Below are 18,535 nucleotides of genomic sequence, written 5' to 3'. Positions count from 1 at the left end.
TATAATAATATCTTAAGCAACTTAATATATCTTAAGCAACTATATATATATAATAACTTAATATAATATAAGCAACTAGATATATATATATATATTATAACTTAAGATAAGTTACTTAAGATCTAAGGTCTAGTTGCTTAGATATATTAAGATATATATATATATATATATATCTAGTTGCTTAAGATATATATTAATATATTTAGTTGCTTAATATATATAGTTGCTTAATATATAGTTGCTTAATATATCTTAAGCAACTATAATATAATAATAAGCAACTTATCTTAAGTTATAATATATATATAATATGCATATATTATATATATAATAATATATCTTAAGATATATCTTAAGCAACTATAATATAATAATATCTTAAGCAACTTAATATATCTTAAGCAACTAGATATATATCTTAATATATCTTAAGATGATGCCCAGGGAAACTTGTACTGGGTTCTGATAGATTGCTGGAGAGCCTGGAGAGGTGACTTCTCTAGGAGAGCTCACTGGGCAGAAGGTCATATCATATTCATAATCGATCATATTCAGGAATCAATCTTTTACCTTCAGCGACTGATGTGGCCTGGAGTACGAGTTATACCTGTCTGAATTTAGATTAGCAGAAGGGCGTGGACGTAGAGTGAAACAGAAAAAAATATCTTGACTACCTCATACTTGAACGTGACCATCTTAGCTTTTCCAGAGATGTCTGTCCACCTTCTCCAAACCTAAATTCATACCGAATGGGCAATGCCCTTATCAAGAAAAACACTCCCTCAAGGCTCCAATGCATTCAGTTCCATTGACTCCACCTGAGCCACGAGATGTTCCATAGGAAGAAACTTAAAATTAGAATCCCATCAGCTAACAGGTATTTCTTCTCTCTTGTGCTGCTAAAACCCAGGGCAAAAGGTAGGGTTTGGAGTGTGTAATTAAATCATTCCAAGAAACAATTTCATTTGCCTTTCTCTTCCCCTTAATTGGTTTTTTATTTGCCTTTAAATTTTAATTGTCTTGATTTATGTGTATTTCACTTTATAATGTTTCTCAAATCCTTTGTGGAATAGGCTATAAAATACAAATCCTTTAAAAATCTCTTGTCCGATAACAAATATCTACGCAGCTACACGGAAGATCTGGAAGCGTGATGATAGAGCAGGCTTCCCCTATAAGTACCTAACCAATCTTGTAAAATGATTAAGTACATACACTCAGCTTCATTAGCCGACTTCTGGTACCAGACGCAAGATGCCAGAGATAATCCCTTCCAGCTACGACCACAGAAGGCATTTTTGGAAAGTCCCTAACAAAGCCTGAGTTGGCTTTTCAACTTCTTCCTCCCTCTACCTTGACCATCGGGTCATCGAGTAGAGTTTGATTTCATTTTGCACCAGGTCAATAGAAGATGGTCCCGAAGTTTCATGAAATTCTCATTGATTGTTTTGAAAATCAAATATCATCATATTGAAGGTCATCCCATCAGAATTAAAATATGTTTGTAGTGTGATTTAAAGTCATGTTTAGTGTGACAGAACTTAGACAGATACTTGTTCAATTTACTTTCAATTAAGTCATTATATAATTGAACCTCACTAGAATTATTGGATTATGTCGCAGTTGAACAAACTGGAAGGCCTTATGTTATCTTTTTGTTTAAAGTTGGGAGAAAACCAATCTAAATGAATTTCCCCATTGCTTCACTTTATTACTGAATATATGAGAAAATTATCCTGGCATGAAGAAACGTAAAAGATTCTTCACAGAAAGAGAGATGAAATTAATCTTTCTGTGACTGAAGCCATTCACATTATCCATCACTGCCTTAGTGCCCTTGTTAGAAGTTCAGTCAACCATCATCTGCCATCAAATAACCAGGTTCTAGGAGAATTTTGAATGCAAATGCTTAAGTAGATTTTATAGATGTCAAGACAGTGGTTGTTGACTTTGGTCATGGCATCTGGAGGATGGAGGGGTCAGTACAAGGATGATCCTTATTTGCACAGCCCAAGCTGAACGCTGGATCCATTTGTGCCCCTTAAAATTCCATAGTCAACAGACCTATTGGCACTTTCGTGTGCCAGACATTGTGTTTGGCATCAGAAATTAAAGGCTGACAATGCCAGGTGTCCCTTCTCAAGGAGCTTATACCACTGCACATGTAAAGGCGAGGAGGAGGAGTAATCACATATAATACAACATACAATGTCATGGAGGTATGGGTATGTTATGACTAACACACAGAGAAGATGAATGGAAATAGGAATGAAATGTCCAGGACATCTACTCAAAGAACTGCCTCTTCCGTGACTTGGAGAACGAGTGAAAATTATTCTGGCTGGTAAAGGCTGGAGAGTCCCTCCCACATGGGGGACAGCGAAAATGATCTTGTCTGGGGAAGGAAGTGGTTCCAAACTGTGGGAGCACATGGTTGTGGGGGGAGAACTGCACCTGCGGACATGAGGGAGAGACAGGCAGCAGAGTGCCTGGTCAGTCAGGACCATGGTCATCCACTTTTGCATGTAGTTAATGGGAAGGTAGTAAAGTCTTAGAAGCTAAGGAAGTGGCATTGTTGGGTAGTTCTATCTGGGAAGAGGAAAATGGGCTGAAGACCCAACACCTGATAGTCAATTATGGCAGTTATCTGGACAAGAGGTGGTGAAAGCTTTTAAAATAACAGAAACATAAAGGGAGAGCATGCATCATTGCAATTATGGCACTCTTCTTCTAACACGGTGACGGGTGGCTTTAAATTTTAAAAACAGAGGATTTTGTTTCTCGGCGACTGTTCACCCTACAGATGGATGCGACATTGACTCGTTCTATCACATCCTTCGTGCAGGTAGCTTGAAAACCAGCCTAATTAATGTATTTATTTGTAGAGTCATCAGAAGGTTTCGGTGAATTGTTCAAGCACAAAATTAGTTTTATATGAGGAGAATCTGTTATAGTGTTAAGCATGGAAAACAGTTGTGTTACTCAACAGCCTGGAAGGGAACAGATGGCCTGGTCAGAGGACTGACCAGAGAAAGTCTAATGAAGTGACCATTTACAGTGATGCATGAGGTGAAGAGACTCAGGAAGGGAGAGGGGACCCCAAGGACCAGCGATCTTTGTTCTCCCAGACCCAAGCGGGCAAGATAAGCGAATGGTACTCCCAGGCCCAGCAAGAGCCACAGCACTGGGAGGAGGCAGGAGGTGCTCCTGGTTGGGAGAGGGGGAAGATCTTATTTAAGGGAAAACCCAAGAGACAGAGAGTGGAGAACAGATACCAAAACCCCTCTCTCCTGCTGGTGTCACCACGGGACAAAGCAGACTGTCAGAAAGAAAGAAGGCAGCCAGGAGCCGGTGATGCTGTGCAGAAGAGCCACTATCTGGGACAAGGGATGGAGGATGGACAAAGTGGGTGGGGCTGAGCCAGGAGGATCATGGGTAACAGGTTAGGCAGCACTGGAGAGAGTCGCCTTTGATGCTTTGCAAATAGTCTGGCTAATTGAGCAGCCTGTTCCTCAGTTCTACATCCTCCAGAAGCCTGGGCCCCTCTTGCACATGGGGTCCCCTTTGCCTTGTTGACACCCTCATCCCTGCTTGGCCTTTCAGATTCCTGCCTTGGCCTTACTTCAGAGCCACATCGCCACTGAGACCATTTCCTACTTCTGAAAGGTTTTCCACCATGCTCTGTGCTTTGCTTATATGCCCAATTATGCTCCCTAATACACAAAAGTGGGCCTTTGGCATTTCTCTTCAGAAGCCTTAATGACTAAATTAAATAGGGAAGAAAAAAAACTAGCAAAGGCCCTGATAAATTATCCTAAGAAAGAGAAACCTCAGAAGCAAATTTCTCAGGAGCAAAGACAGTGGGCATCAGGGGAGGACCAAGGGGTTATTTGACCTTAACTCAGCTTCAGCCCTGTTTTGCTTTCCTTCCGGTCTTGTCAGTTAATCAATTACCAATGCACAGTCCTCATAAATGAGATCCCTTCTTGCAGGTCGACCAGAAGGCTGTCTGCATCACGGGGGCGGGCATCTAAAAGCATCATTACGTGGACTGCTAGCTGAAATAATATTTTGGTGCCTCAAGAATTCTTGCTTAATAGGTTTCTAGTGCATTAACTCAGCCAGTTTTATAGAATTATAGAATTGTTTCAAAACGAGACATCTGCTTATTATTCATCATCTTCCGAGGAATAGCTTAATGTGAAATAGCCCTTAAAATACACTCAGTAAATAGTAGTGCCTGTTCCCCAACTTTACCTGGAGACTCAAGGAGCCCATCTCCGAGGCTCTCCTCAAACACTCAGAACTTGCGCTGTTATTTTTCAGGCGCAGAGCTATTTAATCAGGTGCAAAGGCATGTTCCTCAGCCCCCAGAATTCAGGGTCCTAAACAACAAATAATGCAGAATCAAAAGAGCCAACCGATCCCCTAAGATTCATAACCCTTTCGCGGAGAAACCAAAAAGGAGCTTTCCCGGAGTCCTCCTCCAAAAGCCAACACTGTGGATCATGAAGAAAAAGCAATTTCCAGAGATGGGGGTCCTAGGGAGTCAGGACCCCAAGAACCCTGGATGCTTAATCCACAGCACTGTTTTGAGGATGAAAGTGACTCACAAACATGAACGTAATTTGTCAGTGGTGATGGCTTTCCAAACAGTATTTATGACATTAGGCATACTAATATATTTCTAAAACATCCCAGCACTTAGTTTATTGATTAGAGACCCATATTGCTATAGGAAGGAATTAGCATTTGCTCTTGAACAGTTAGTGTGTGAAAGAAAGAAAGCCAGATGCAGTCAGTTATTGTGCATGGGATTTGCATCGTGGGAAGCCCCACTGCTGATTCCCTGCAGACCTTACATATCTCCCCACAGTCTTGTCCCTAAACAGCGGGACTTGGCTGACAACAAGGGTCAAGAGTGCCTATCAGTTGTGAAACTTAGTCGTCGAGAGCCCGCCAAGCCTGTTGATTGTTTTCCTGGCGGATTCAGTCTTTCTCTTAATTACACAAAACACAGCCCCGGCTGCCTCCTGGACGTCTTCTGCTTCCTTTCTATCTCTTTCTGCGGAACAAAGCAAGGACCCTTTCTTAAATCGCTAGTATTTTGTCTCCTCTGACTACAGCGGCCCTAACTCAGGTTGCCATGATTCTGAGCCAATGCTACGTGTTAACTTCCTGCTTCGCCTTCTCTTTTTTCTCCTCCAAACTGTTTCTGCACTAAGTGATCACAGATGCCAAGCAACAGTCTGAAAGAGCTGAAGCTCCAGAACCCCACCTACTGCTTCTAGCTGCTCTGGAATCTGGCTTCCGCTACCCGTTCCAACCCACATTCCTGCCACTTTGACTTGGGCTTTCTTGGTCGCCGATAACCAATGGTGAGAGCGTCCAGCTCAAGAAAAGCCTCTGCTAACTGCAATTTTCTCTCCACTCCTCATCCTCCAGACCCAGGGAACAGATTTTCCCATGCCTCCACCCGTGCACACCAGGATACATGGTCTGTGTACCACACTCTGCTTCCTCTGCCATGGCTCTCATTCGGTGAAATGAAGTGATCTCTTTGTGACTTTCTTTTTTTCAGTACCCCATGGTCTATGTTCAGTTACAGCCTCTGTCTTCCTCATCCTTTTGACCCCAGTGCCACGTAAAATGGTCTGCATAGGCAGCAGGCACCATGCTCAAAAGTGAAATGTATCCTCCTTGAGCTTCACTTTCCAAACATGCAAGAAGTAGCCACAGAGATAAAGGTGACCTGGCCTGTGTCCCGTAGGACATCTACACACCAGGAGACTCTGTGTGGTCATCAGGAGTCACCCTGTCCACCTCTATGACACTCATTCCGACACTGAGCTACACTCTGGCATTTCTGTCAGTGCAGAATGGGGCAGGTGCCAATCCGCGGTAGACCTCCCGAGCAATTTTCCGTGTCGTATAATTCTTGCTCATCCCCTGGCATGCAGGCTTAAGCCACGAAGCTGATTATCATGCGAAATACATACTGCAGGAATTGGATCTACCTTTATTTCTTTTAGTCATTAAATGTTCAAAAGTGGATGATAAATTTTCTTGACTTCAATATATTTCCCTGACATAAAAAGCACTAAAAGGGAATTAAAGTTTCATAAAATCTCTAATATGCACTGTACATATTTCCCTGTCAGACAAGCTGTTTTTAGTAAAGACTTGCAGGATATTCGGTTTCAATCAGTGTAAATTTAAATAAATTCATTCTAATCCCCCACTTTCCCTTCCAGCTATAAATCTGGGGCGACCTGCAGAATTCATCTGATCTCTTTCTCAATGGAAGATCAATGGGAAAGACATTTTATTGCCATTAAACAGAAAATTACAATAGGTGGTTAGACTAAATCTCTGGATTGGAAGGTATAATAATAGAATTAAATCGAATTCTGTCACCTTAAATCAAAAATATTTAAATGTAAGCTCCTGTTGTCAGAGAAAGGTAAAGTGACTCCAAAGATAATTTTTAACGTACTGCAAAAAAAAAAGGAGGGGGGGACAAAAAGAAGAAAGAAAGGGAAAGAAAGAAAGGGAGGGAGAGAAAGAGCAGTCTAGAATATTCTAGTAAAGGGAAGGGGACTTTCCACACTACATACAGCCAACTTCACTTGTGAATGTAAATCCCCAAAGTTCATTTAATCCAAGACATAGAAGGTTGTTTCCCAAAAGTGCAAATCTTTCTTTATTTTTCTGTTAATTTAACAGCAAAGACTAGGCGGTGTAATACAAGAAATAATGATGGTCATCTCTCAGGGGTAAACTAAGTCTCCTCCAATACCCCTCCAGCCGTGACATTCCAAGATTGTCACTCTCCACACAGGGGGCATGGGACAAACTGAAAAATGGAAGAGAAATCGCGATTTGCAAATCTGTTCCATGACTTTCCAAACGAATCAACGGGATCAAGTCCAGCATGACCACAGACCAGCCGAAACTCTTGAAACTAAAGCATCTTTACAGCCATGTGTTGGAGATAAGACCCTCGTCAAAGCAGATCCAACCATAACATGTCATGGCTTCGTGTTCTAAATATAAGTTCGTGGCCAATCCAATGATTTGCCTCTTTTATTTTCTTTTTTCTTTTTTTATTTGAGTTCAAGTTACTTAACGTACAGTGTAGTCTTGGCTTCAGGAGTAGAACCCAGTGATTCATCTATTACATATAACACCCAGCGTTCACCCCAACAGGTGCCCTCCTTAAGGCCCATCCCCCGTATAGCCACCCGCTCCAGAAATCCTCACTTTGTTCTCTGTGTGTAAGAGTCTCTTATGGTTTGTCTCCTTCTCTGTTGTTATTTTAGTTTTCCTTCCCTCCCCCTACGTTCGTCTGTTGAGTTTCTCAAATTCCAAGTATGAGTGAAATCATATGATATCTGTCTTTCTCTGCCTGACTTCTTTCGCTTAGCCCAATACCCTCTAGCTTCCACATTGTTGCGAGTAGCAAGATTTCATCCTTTTTCATCTTCTTTCTCCATTCATCAGTCGATAGCCATTTGGGCTCTTCCCATGATCTGGCTATTGTCTGTCAGTAATGTTGCTATAAACATCGGGGTGCATGTGCCCCTGTGAATCAGCATTTTTGTATCCTTTGGATAAATACCTAGTAGTTCAATTGCTGGGTCGTAGGGTAGTTCTATCTTTAATTTTTTGAGGCACCTCCATACTGTTCTCCAGAGTGGCCGCACCAGTTTGCACTCCCACCAGCCATGCACAAAGGTTCCCCTTTCTCTGCCTCTAGTTTCTTAGGGTGTCCGTTCTCCTCTTCTGCAAATGCTGACAAACCTAAACCTGTTTGCCACTAGGTGTGCTGGAGGTCTGAGTTAGGGAAGCTTTGGGGTTTCTAAATCACAAGACTACTATAAAGATCGAATGAGCTTATGCACCTGGTACAAAATGAGTTGTAATAATGTGGGTATTGCTACTGGGCAGTTAATTCGTTGCCCCTGAACCCTCAATCGCCTGGCTTCGTGAGGCGGCAGCGGTCCCTGTCATCATTCTTTGTCGGTGGCTAGCACAATGGCACATGGGGCAACCTTTTGGTGTGCATTTCGGACTCTCCGTGAGTCCACAGTCCCCGGTTCTCTCCGCCTGGGGCTTGCAGTCACCCAACAGCAGCTTTTGCGCTCACAGGCCCAGCCAGCTGAGGCTGTCCTTCTCCCCAGCCTCACCCATGGTCTCACCAAGCCAACCGGCCGCCTCCGACCACTTCGGGGCCACAGCCACGTCCTGCCAGAAACTCTGAAACTCAGCTTTGGGGATAGAGCTTGTCTCCAGCCCTTCTCGGACCCTTTTGGCTCTGGAATCTTTTTCAAAATTCTCTTTCACTCCTTCTCTCCCTGGCAGGAAGGAAGCCTCTGGCAGGAATGCTGAAAAACCAGCTGGAGGGCAGTGCCATTGGGTTGTACCAACTACCAAGAGAAACAGCACCAGTTAATAATTTTTGATATTAAAATTCCCCTCTTTGGGTGTCTGGTTGGCTCAGTCGGTGAAGCGTCCGACTTCGGCTCAGGTCATGATCTCACGGTTTGTGAGTTCGAGCCCTGCATCTGGCTTGCTGTTGTCAGCATGGAGCAAGCTTCAGATTCTCTTCCACAACCCCCCCCCCCCCGCCACCCTCTCTCTGTCTCTCAAAAATAAAATAAAACAAAACATTAAATACATATATTTTTTAATTAAATTTTTTAAAAAAATTTAATTAAAATTTCCCTGTTCAAAGGACCAGTGTGTTTTCTGTCTCCTGACTGGACCCTGACTGATACAGCTCCTAAAATACCGCTTTTTCAAATGGAGCCTTATTTATATGGATTTATTTCCAGACTTATCTATGTATCTCTTACCTTTTCTTGGCCCCTTGACTCTGACCAACGAGACCTCGCCGCTTAACCTGATTTGGGGCTATTTGTAGACTGAATGACTTGTAATTCCTTAACTTATGATTCCTTGGCCAAGATAATGGTTTTGACCAACTGTCTCCCTTCTGCACTGGTTGGGGGACCCTCTGGTAAAATGCCAAGTGCTGCTTTGACCTCACTTTCAAGAAATGATGTTTGTATCATAATAACCTCCGGGTACTGACCACTTTGTTTCTTCCTCTCTGCCAGTCTACACTGATCTTGCCCTTCTTCCCAACAAAGGAACCGTTTAGGCAATGCTGACAACAAGAGTAATAATAACAGTAATTAATAATAACCATAGAGCTAGCCTTAATCGCACCCTTGATTTTTTTGTCAGGCACTATGATAAATATATTTTCATTTAATGTCTACAATAGTAGATATCTATCGATAAGAGTGATACTATTTTTTTTAATGTTTATTTATTTTAGAGGAGAGAGAGAGACAGAGACAGAGCATGAATGGGGGAGGGGAAGAAAGAGAGGGAGACACAGAATCCGAAGCAGGTTCCAGGCTCTGAGCTGTCAGCACAGAGCCCAACACGATGCTTGAACCCACGAACTATGAGATCGTGACCTGAGCTGAAGTCGGACGCTCAACCGACTGAGCCCCCCAGGCGCCCCAAGAGTGACACTGTTCTATGTCCATATTCTAAGTAGTGAAACTGAGGCTTGGAGAAATTTCACGACTTGGCCAAGATCAGGCAGCTAATCAGCGGCCAATCTGAGGTAACGTAAGCCATGGTTAATTATTCAAAATTAAATAATTATCATTTAGCCCATGTGATTCCAACAGTGGTCATCATTTCACTTCCGGTGGCTTTCAAAATCTGTTACATTTGCAATGAATGCTCTCTAACTTCCGAATATATTCCTACCTCCTGGTATTTAAATGAATGCCACCGTTTGAAAATCGCCGCTACTGTGACATTCGATTTAGTAATTATTACAGAGATGATAAAAATTACCCAAATGCCGGTGGAACTGATGTGATTGACTTATGTAATGTCAATGAGTGCAAGTATGTGGCCCCCATGGCCCGGGCGATGACATTTGGGTAACAGAAAGATCACTGACTATATTTTTGGTTCAATTTAATTAATTAAACTAGACTCCGCCCGTTAAAATGATGATTTATTCTTTGAAATGGAGTTCATAAGCTCATGCCTGGAGTATATTTAATCAATTTTAAAATTAACTGTTGCCGTTTGGGTAGATCAAATGAGTAAATCATTTAAAAATATAATTATGCAGGGCTACCATATAATTGAGAGGAATTGTGAGGCTAGTAACCAGAAAATAGACTAGAAAGGCAATTAATTAGCTTTTATTCACAAAGCATGCCGTTTACTTTCTCTTAGAGCAGGTAGTACCCCATGCTGGTTCACTGTCCTTCACAAGTCTGATTTAGAATAAATGAATATGCATGAATAATGAATATTCATGCATAATTTAGGAGAAGCCTCATGATGAAAAGCAGGGTCTGAGGAGGGCCACCTTCCCCATGAGGGCTTGAGATGACACTGCGAATGCACATTGAGGTGGGCGTTGCAGGCCGTGGTGAGTGTCCAATGAATGGTAGGAAGGGTGTGTGGGTGCAAATATAAAGCATCATACAAATATGGTTTGTCAGTAGTAAGATGCCTGCTGGAAATCTCCGGTCCCGTTCACTTTCTTCAATAAATATCTATCCCTTCTTGTTGGTTTTTATTTTTCTCGCCATGTCTAATTTTAATATATTCCAAAATCTTCAGCCCTCTTGACTTTTTCTAATAATTCAGAAGGCAAAAGCCCCTGTCCTTCACCTCTGTAGCTTCTATAATCAAGGACTCAGAGAGGAAACACTGGGAATCTTCCATAGGACACAAAGGGCTCTGGTACAATAATTTTGATGGCATTCAAAATATTTTCAATTTTTAGTTGATGTTTAGTAAATCTTGATTATGAAGTTTTGGAATTCTATATTTTTAACAGCTTTATTGAAGTATAACCGATACAGTATTACACATGTTTAATGTGTATACTATGATGAGTTTGGACCCTTGCAAACACCAGTGATAACCTCAATTGCAATCAAGATAATAGATACCCAACACTTCCCAAAGTTACCCTTTGGTTTAATTTGTTTTATGGTAAGAGCACACAACATAAGACAAGTGCGTGACGCCAGATTGTTAACACATCTTGGAGTGCACGGTACCATCCATATTAACTGGAGTGCATACCATGCGGCAGATCTCTAGAACTTATTCAGGAGCAAAACTGAAAATTAACCAGCGTAACTCCCCATTTCCCCGCTCCCCAGACCCTGGAAACCGTTACTGTATTCTCTGCTTCTGTACGTTTGACTGTTTTTGACGCCTTACCTAAGTGGAGTCCTACAGTATCGGTCCTTCTGTGACTGGCTCATCCATGTTAATGCAAATGGTGGCATTTCCTTCTTTTTCAAGGTTCAGGAATACTCTTTTGCATGGATAGACTACTTTTCTTTTTCTATCAATTTCCTGACAGACGCTTGAGTTGTTTCCGTACCTTGGTTATTGTGGAAATAACTGCAGTAAACTTGGGAGAGCACGTATCTCTTCTATATGCCTGGGACTCTGTACCCACCATCATCACAGATAGGTTTGGGATTGGTTTCATTACCACAATAATTCCCTTTGTTCTGACCCTTTCTCCTCTATATACGGCTTCTCGCCTTTAACTCCTGGCAATTACACATCTTCTGTCTGTCTCTACAGTTTGGGAAAATTCCAGAACATCATGTAAATGGAATCATACATTATGTAGCCTTTGGGGCCTGACTACTTTCACCTGGAATAGTGCAATTAAGACTTGGCATATATTTTCAGGTATCAGTAGAATGTTCCTTTTTATGTTCAAGGAGTATTTTATTGTATAGATTGATCAGATCGTATTCATTCATTCATCTACTGATGGGTTATTTCTAGTTTGGGGCAGCTATGAATAATGCTGCTATGAAAATTTTTGTGCTTCTGTGTGAACACATGTTTTTATTTATCTAGTATAAATACTTGTGAAGTGGGATTGCTAAGCTTAATGGTAAGTGTATGTTTTGCTTTATAAGCAACTATCCAACTGTTTTAAAAAGTAGATTTACCCTCTGCATTTCCTCAAGCAATGAATGAAATTTCCAGTTGATGGATGGCCTCATTATCCCTTGGCTATGTCAGTTCTTTTTTTTTAATCTTATTCATCTTTATATGAGAAATGGTATTTATTGTTTTAATTTGCATTTCTCAAGTGATAATGATGTTAAACATCTTCTTATGCAATTATTCTCCATTTATGTATCTTCTTTGGTGAAATGTCTTTCAATTTTGTTTGCTATTTTTGGGGGGGTGCCTGGGTGGCTCAATTGGTTAAGCATCTGACTCTTGATTTCTGCTCATTATGAACTCATGGTTTGTGAGATTGAGCCCCACGTTGGGCTCACATTGACAGTGTGTAACCTGCTTGAGAATCTCTGTCTCCCTCTTTTGCAGCCCCTAACCTGCTTGCTCGTGTTTTCTCTCTCTCTCTCTCTCTCTCTCTCTCTCTCAAAAATAAATAAATAAACTTTTTTTGCCATTTTTAATTGGGATATTTGTCTACTTATTGTTGAATTTTAAGAGATCTTTATATATTGTAGATACGAATCCTTTGTTGACTGTGGTATTTACACCCTTCCTCCCAGTCTGTATCTTGTCTTTTCATTTTCTTAATAGTACTTTTCATAGAGTGGCATTTTTTTGATGACATCAGTTTATCACTGATTTTTCTATCTAGTCACAGAATTTTTCTTATTTCCTTTTGAGACTTTAAATTTAGTTTCACATTTTACATTTAATTTTATGACCCAATTTGATTTAATTATTTAAAAAGTTTGAAATATAAATTTGCTTATATATAAGCAAGATACATATTTTACTTACATATAGCTGATTGTTCCAAGAAAACAATTGTTAAAAAGATTATACTTTGCTTCATTGAATCGTCTTTACACTTTGTCAAAAATCAATTGACATTAATATATATATATATATATATATATACACATTGTTGTTGTTTCATTAGCCTATTTCTCTAATCTTCTGTCAATAACATCTTTTCTTGGTTACTGTACTTTGCTAGTAAATCTTCTTTTTAAAGTTTGTTTATTTTGAGAAAGAGAGAGTGCATGTGTGGGGAGGGAGGGACGGAGAGAGGGAGAGAGAATCCCAAGCAGGCTCTGTGCTGTCAGTGCAAAGCCCGACACAGGGCTCAAACGTGGCTCGAACTCACAACCATGAGATCGTGACCTAAGCCAAAATCAAAAGTCAAACACTTTACCAACCAAACCACCCAGGCATCCCTATAGTAAGTCTTAAAGTAAGGTAGTATAAGTCCTTCCATTTTGTTTATTTCCACAATTATTTTGGCTGTCTTTACCAGTTTTAGGATCAGCTTGAACACATCCATAAAAAATAAATAAATAAATAAATAAATAAATAAACAAACAAACCTGTTGATGTTTTTATTGTGATCAAATTAAATCTATAGATCAATTTAAGGACAATGAACATCTCAACTGTGTTCAGTCTTCCAATCCATGACCATATGAGTCTTTCTACTTATTTCAATTTTTTATCTATTTTATTGACATTTTTTAGTTTTTGGCAAACAGACCCTGAACTTATTTCATTATGTGAAAATCTAAACATTTCTTTTATCACTGGTACACTTATATTGTCTGACGCTGTTTTGAATTTGGGTCTCCAATTGTTCCTGGCTTGAATATAGACACATAACTGCTTTATTATGTTGATTTTTGCCTCCTACAACCTTGCTAAACTCACTTACTTATTCCAGGAGATTTATTCTTTAGATTTCCTAGGTTTTTCTTTTAGACAGCTACGGCATCTGTGAATAGAGAGAGAAGTTTTATTTCTTTGTTTTCTAATCCTTATATCTTGTATTTCTTTTCTTCAGTGTGTGGCACCAGCCAGGACTTCCTTTATGCTGTGAAGAGAGATGAGAGTAAACATCTTTGCCTTGTTCCCAATATAGGAAAGAAAATGTTAACTCTTTCACCACTAAAGAAAATTTTAGCTATGTGTTTTTTCTTGTTTGTTTTGGTGGATACCCTTCATCAAGATAAGGAAATTCCTTTCTAAGTTTTGTGAGAGTTTTTATTATGAATAAATGTTAACTTTTATTAAATTTTGTTTTTCTTCTGCATCTATTGAAATTATCATGCATTTTCTCATCTGTAACATGGTGGTTTGATTGATTTTTCAAATGTTGGACCAAACTTGCTTTCCCAATATAAACTTCAATTGGTAAAGGGGAACCCTTTTGTACTATCGGTGGAAATGCACACTTGTGCAGCCACTCTGGAGAACAGTATGGAGGTTCCTCAAAAAACCTAAAAATAGAACAACCCTATGACCCAGCTATTGCACTATTAGGTATTTACCCCAAAGGGTAAAAAACTGCAGACTCCAAGGGGTACATTCATCCTAATGTTTATAGCAGCATTATCAACAATAGGAAAACTATAGAGAGAGCCCAAATGTCCATTGACTGATGGATGGATAAAGAAGATGTGGTACACACACACACACACACACACGATGGAATATTACTCAGCCATCAAAAAGAATGAAATCTTGCCATTTGCAACAACATGGTTGGAGCCAGAATGTATTATGCTATGTGAAATAAGTCAGTCTGAGAAGGATAAATACCATATGACGTCACTCATGTGGAATTTAAGAAACAAAACAGATGAAGACATGGAAAGAGAAGAAAAAAAGAGAAGAGAGGGAAACAAACCACAAGAGGTTCTTAATGATAGAGAACAAATTGAGGGTTGATGGAGGGAAGTGGGTAGGGGATGGGCGAGATGGGCCACAAACATTGGTTGTGATGAGCACTGGGTATTGTAAGTAAGTGATGAGTCACTGAATTCTACTTCTGAAACCAATATTGCACTGTATGTTAACTAAAATTTAAATTAAAATAAATAAAAATTAAAAAATTTACAATCAATTGACAATGATGGGGTTTCTTCTTTTTGCATGTTGACTATTTGGTTTGTCAATATTTTGTTGAGGATTTTTGTGTCTAACTTTCTAAGGGATATTGGTCTATGGTTTCATTTTTGTGAATTGTTTTTCTCTGATTTTGTCATCAAGATAGTGCTAGTCTCATGGAATGAATTGGGGGGTACTCCTATTTTCTGGAAGAGATTATGTACAATTTCCATTATTCTTTTCATTTGTGTTTGGTAGAATTTCCCAGTGAAACCAGTTCATCCTGCAGTTTTCTCCTTTGGAAGGTTTTTAACTACAAATTCCATTTCTTTGGTGGGCATAGGACTATTTTGGTTACCTATTTCTTTTTGAGTGACTTTAACGGTATTTCCTTTATGAGCATTTGGTTCATTTAATAGTGAATAAACTTGTTTGCACTATTCCTGTCTTGCCCTCTTAATAGCTGTGAGTTCTATGATGATGCCTCTCTTTAATTTCTTGTCTCTCTAATTTTCCTCTTCCAGCATTGTTTGAAGTTTATCAATTTTGTTTGTTTTTTAAAAGAAAAAATTTAGCTTTTGGTTTTCTGCATGGGTTTTCTCTCTTTTCTCTATTGGTTTTACTTTTTCAGTTTCATTGATTCAGTTTCAATTTATTTTCTTATATATTTTTTGTTTTATTTTTTTGTCTCCTTTTAAGTTTCTCAAGGTATATGGCTAGATTATGGGCTTGAGACCTCTGCTAGTTTATGAATTTAATGTTACAAGTTTCCCTCTAAACATTGTGTTAGTTGTGCCTCCCAAATTTTGATGTTATTTTTATTTTCATTCTGTTCAAAGTATTTCCTAATTTCCCTGGAGACTAGTCTGAGCCATGAATTATTTGAAAGTTTGTTATTTAATCTCCAGATACGTGGCAGGTTTTCTAGTTATTGTTTTATAATTTATATTGATTATATATGTTTTATAATTGCTACTTAATTTTCATTATGTCAAAGAATATATATTTTAAATTCAATTATTTTAAACTTGTTCACATTTGTTTTGTGACTGAGGATATGTCTAACTTAATAAATGTTCCATATGAACTGGAGACAGTATGCTTAGGCTATCATTGGGTGGAGAGCTTTAGGCAACCACCAGTCTTGTCCATTTGGTTCATGCTGTTGTTTATGTCTTCTATATCTCTGCTGATTTTTTTGTCTACTTGTTGTGTCACATAATGGGATATTGTCCATTTCTCCTTTCAATTCTGCCAGATTTTATATATTACAAAGCTCTGTTATATGCAGACATGCTATCCCTTCTTGGTGAACTGACACATTTAATGTTCCTTGTTATTGCTGATGATTTGTCTTGTTTGAGTCTACTCTGTCTGGAAGCAATATCCCCATCACAGCTTTCTGTTGATTAGTGTTTGCATGGTACCTTTGTCTGTTTGTCTGCCATCATCTCACTCTTATTGTATCTTTGATCCCAGTTAGTATCAAGCTACAAGTCTGACTTGTAGTTGTAATGTTTTCCAAACGTGTGCAATGATATCCAAATCTGTCCTGTGTGTGCTCTCTCCAGAGCCCAGTCTGCATCCTGGTTGTTGGTCTAAATCACAGTTCATTTCCCAGTTAATTGGGTATGTTGTTTCAGGCCAATTCTGTACATGTATAGTGCTAGGTTGGGCCAGAATTTCATACACAGTTTTGTAGGATCTCTGTATTTTTTTTAATGTTTATTCATTTTAGAGAGAGAGAGAGAGAGCAGGGTAGGGGCAGAGAAGGAGACATAGAACTCAAAGCAGGCTCCAGGCTCCGAGCTGTCAGCACAGAGCCCAACGTGGGACTTGAACCCACAAACCGTGAGATCATGACCTGAGCCTAAGTTGGACACTTAACCGACTGAGCCACCCAGGCACCCCATATAGCATCTCTGTCTTGAGCCCCCTCCTCTCTATGATTTCTTCTATTCTCTAACACCCAGTGGCTTCTCTTTCTGGGTCTACTCACTGTAAAATTGTGGATTTGTCTATTCAAATAGTCCCACGCTATCACATACTACCTGAAACTGGACCTACATCTCAACAAAGCAGCAAGAGGACAGAGAGAAATGTAGCAAGAAACCTCCATTGTTCAGACAGCAGAGGACGCTGTCCCAGACCATTTGGTCAGGAAGGACAGTTTTCTCTCTAAGCGTTAGGTGCCTTAGCAACAACTGGTACCACCAACTCCACAGAAGGATACTTCTGGGATTGAGACCTGTTTAGAGGCTGGGCTGGGAGAAAACTAAAATAAAATATAATGAAGAAACAGACAAAATAGGAGATTTCCTTCTCTCTCTCTCTCTCTCTATTCCTTTGGAAACCCAGTCCTTGAAACAAAAAAGAAGGCTTATCTTGGAGCTTTTCTGTTTCTGCCTATTGAACAGTCAGGGAGTCTAATTTAAGAGATTTGGGAGGGAAAACACGCACATATCACACACCACACTACACATACCCTATATATGTATACACATGTACACAATACACTACAGACACATACATACATACCACACATGCACATGTACCACACACGTACCACAAGCCAACCACACACGCACCACATATACACACAATACAACACATACATACATGGCCACACAATACACGGCACACATAAACATATCACACACATACATATACCACATACCAACATACATATACACACAAACATGCATTGCATATATGCCACACATCACATCACACACACATAACACATACAAACATAAAACATATACACATATCACACACATACATACATATCACACACAAATATGCATATGTACACAGCCACACGCCACACAAACATACATGCATGCAAACACATATACACACACCGTGCACATAGAGATGCACATACACACCAGCACACACACATACTTATATGCACAAATACAGCACACACATACACACACAACCACACATCATACGCACCACACACACACACACACACACACACACACCATCACATGAATCACATGAAATATACTGCCCTCAGATTATTTTCTTATGCTTTCCATCCAGAACTTTTGGTTGAAATCAGCTGAAAAGATAATGTGAAATCTCCTTCCTCCATCTTTAGAAAAACCAAGCCATTCTTTTTTGTTCTTGACCTCATCACTTTTGTAAGACTAAGTGTATGCAACCCTTTAGGGTGTGCCCAGCACTTCCTCCTGGAAACTTTGGGTTCTGTAAATACCACCCTCATCCCTGACTTCCAATTCATTATATCCCAAAGGGTTCAGCAAATAGCCATGCTGCAAAGAGAAAAGCATTTTAATGAGACTAGAGTGTTAACTCAGATCTAAAGACCACATGCAATGCAACATTGGCCCATAGATGCTGCCTTTCCAATCCAACCGGGTGAGCTAGGTGAAGAATGATCAGAAGGACCGCTCCCTGCCCTCTCTTACTTGACAAGGTAAGTTGAGTCAAAAGACTCAAGAGTCTTGACCAGTCAAGAGACTGGTGCCTTCCTCCAGAGAGTTTGGGATGAACAACTAACCCTCTCAAGAGCCTTGAGGAGAAGTGGTTTCTGTCTTGCTCTGTCTCTGGATTCTAACCAGGCAACTGAAGC

This window comes from Prionailurus bengalensis, chromosome A2 (genome assembly GCF_016509475.1).
Source record: "Prionailurus bengalensis isolate Pbe53 chromosome A2, Fcat_Pben_1.1_paternal_pri, whole genome shotgun sequence".
Classification (NCBI taxonomy): domain Eukaryota; kingdom Metazoa; phylum Chordata; class Mammalia; order Carnivora; family Felidae; genus Prionailurus; species Prionailurus bengalensis.
The sequence above is the reverse complement of the archived record's forward strand: the minus strand, read 5'-3'. Positions refer to the sequence as shown.